General features: G+C 45.6%; 1 long non-coding RNA gene across 2 annotated transcripts; it reads left to right on the top strand.

Annotated features, from left to right (window-relative positions):
- Positions 1 to 233: 233 nt before the first annotated feature.
- On the top strand, positions 234 to 2,368 carry LOC127340713 (uncharacterized). Of its 2 annotated transcripts, XR_007874791.1 has the most exons (3): positions 234 to 538; positions 1,301 to 1,359; positions 2,114 to 2,368. It is a non-coding gene; the product is annotated as an uncharacterized lncRNA (long non-coding RNA). The 2 variants fall into 2 exon arrangements; XR_007874790.2 differs by lacking the exon at positions 234 to 538 and having other exon boundaries at positions 940 to 1,359.
- Positions 2,369 to 2,896: the final 528 nt, after the last annotated feature.

The following is a 2,896-nucleotide window of genomic DNA, read 5'->3' as shown; positions in this document are numbered from 1 at the left end:
ATTACAGTCGGGCAATTTATAAATAAAAAGGACATGACAATGCACATACATGATATGATAAATATTGTGAGATTTAATTGGGCATTACGACAAAGTACATAGACCGCTATCCAGCATGCATCTATGCCTAAAAAGTCCACCTTCAGGTTATCATCCGAACCCCTTCCGGTATTAAGTTGCAAACAACAGACAATTGCATTAAGTATGGTGCGTAATGTAATCAATAACTACATCCTTGGATATATCTTCTATGCACTTCTACTACATCCTCCGGGGCCGCGGGCTTGTTGCATCAACAGATTGACCGGGTAACAACCATGGACATCCTTTGTAGCAATGGCGACGAAGCCTTGTAGCAGACTAGCAGTAATGGCGGAGGTTGGCGCCTTTGTAGCATAGGTGTCCTCCTCTAGTAGCATCAACGGCCGCCGTAGAGAGCAGATGCGGGCGGGCTTGTTGCATCAACTCTCGCATCATCGATGCTTGCCGCTAGCAGCACCACGGCCTGCCGCTCGTAGCAGCCAGCTTTGCAGCACTGGTAGTTGGTGCTTGCTGTCTCCACAAGCTGCTTGTAGCAACAGTGCCACCGGGCTATTGTAGCAGCGTCGCCGGGAGATTGTAGCTGCGTCGCCGCCCGCTTGTAGCAGCGGCCGCCAGGCGATTGTAGCAGCGTTGCTGGCAGAATGTAGCAATGTCGCTCACCTTTGGCAGCATCACCGCATGGCCATAGCAGCACCGCTAGATCTCCTCTTGTGGCCAGCCCGCAGCGTCGTTGGACCTCGCTGCAGTGTCATCGTCTCTAGGACCCGGCCTCAAAGACGTGGTGGTCCCTCCCTTGTCGCAGCACCACCATCCTCTGCAGCATCATCACCGTCATGGCGTCATCAAGTTCCACATCCCAGCGATTCGGGATAGCGAGATGAGGAGCAACGGCGCGGCGTCCGGCGACATAGGGAGCAGCGGGCGTGGCGAGGGAGGAACGGCGGCGTGTAAATGGGAAAGCAACATCAGCACGCCGGTGTCGGTGTGGTGGTCGAAGCCAAGTCGGCAGAGAGAGCTTTGCGGAAGAACAAACCTAAAAGAACAGAGGTTGAAGACGAGTTCGAGGGGAACAGGCTTCTGCGTGCGTTGGGAGGGTGATCACAAGCTTTTTCCTTTAAATAATTGCTATTAAAATGGATAAGGGCTTGATGGATGATGATAGGCACACTGAAACATTCATTAATGTGGTTAAAAGATTTATTCAGTTTGCTTTTACCCATTGAGAGAAGTTCGTTACCAGTGTTTACTTTATATGTAGCTGGAGGTGCAGAAATCCATGGCAAACCAAGCATCACCTCTACAAGAAGAATGACAGAGGTAAGGTGTTTCTATTGTGTCTTGTTTCTGAAAATGCTGCTAGTTAATCTATTTTGTGTCGACAAGAATGACAGTGGTAATTTAAAAAATAGAAAGTTGTGTCTGAGACTTTCAGCTACCAAGAACACTAGTTGCTAGTTTAACGATTTGATCTGTGTGCGAACAAGGTTATGATCATTGTGATAAATATTCTGTATGAATATGTTTATATCTTGCTACTTGCATTGAACTACAGAGTAAAACACTGGACCGTAGTAGTCTAAAAATAAGAATCTATTGTACACATGATTTTTATGCTGATGCGCACGTCTTCTCACAATACGTGAAGACTTTGGTCTTTATTTTTAAAATTTTAGCTGTAGTGGGTGTTGCTCACTTCTGCTTTGGTTTTATTGCTTTGCTCACGGGTGTTGGGCAGTAGCAGGACCGGGACTGCTCTTGTGTTACGCTAGTTCAGTTTCAGGTCTGGCCAGTCGTGGCCAAATCAAGTGTACTCCATTTGACTGCTATTTCGTCTTGTGTCTTATCCGTCTGTAAGGCAAAAACAAATGCATTGACGTATTTCTTGACTTGCTTAAAAGACACGGTAATTAGCATGAGGTGCATGTATATGCATGTACCACTTAGTTATTTTTGCACCTGGTTATCACATTTCCAATGCTTGATTGACATCTGACTAGTGTTTACTACAGTGTGTGTTATTTTGCTAGCCATTTTACCTGGGGAGTTTCTGATCCCTCACTTTCATTTTCAGGAGTTGCTGCAAAAGATCAATGACCCCCTTTGATGTGATTCAGAGTGACTTGCTAGATTCTTTTGTTCACTTCAATGAAGATCGCTAGTTTAGAAACATATATAAGCTCTTGTGCACTATTGCCGATGACGTGCATTCATTTTAAATTTAAATTTGACCGATCTTTGTATATCTTGGATATGAACCATGTATTGGATAATGAATCATGTCAATGATCACATTGTGGAATAATTTCTAGAATTATGTGAATGTTCACTTGAATCTTGGAATGTAAAATGATGAGCACAATGTCAGCAAAATGAACTGGTAGTAGCCAAGGGAGCAGTCGGCAGAGAAATTGCATTTGGGGGCTATCCAAGGGCCGGCAATATTGTAAAACAGCCGGCACATCTTTGTACCGGCAGGCTAACCTGTCTGCCATGGAAGAAACAAGAGTGCCGGCAAAGATGCTACTAGGGAGGCAAACAAACAGCCGGGAAAGGAAAAACCAGCCGGCAAAGCTCTTTGCCGGCAGGATTTTAGAGGGCAGGCCAAACAGCCGGGAAAAAATCTTTGCCGGCAGTTAGATTGCCGTGTCATGTGACTTTTCCCGGCAGAAAATATGCCCCAACATTTGGTCCATGGTGTAGTGGTTTTATCCCTAGTGGCAACAGCACATCCACAACCTTAGAACTTTCTGTCACTGTCCCAGATTTAATGGAGGCATGAACCCACTATCGAGCATAAATACTCCCTCTTGGAGTTAAGAGCAAAAACTTGGCCAGAGCCTCTACTAATAACGGA

This window comes from Lolium perenne, chromosome 3, assembly GCF_019359855.2.
Source record: "Lolium perenne isolate Kyuss_39 chromosome 3, Kyuss_2.0, whole genome shotgun sequence".
Taxonomy (NCBI): domain Eukaryota; kingdom Viridiplantae; phylum Streptophyta; class Magnoliopsida; order Poales; family Poaceae; genus Lolium; species Lolium perenne.
This window is presented reverse-complemented; position numbering and strand designations above follow the sequence as displayed.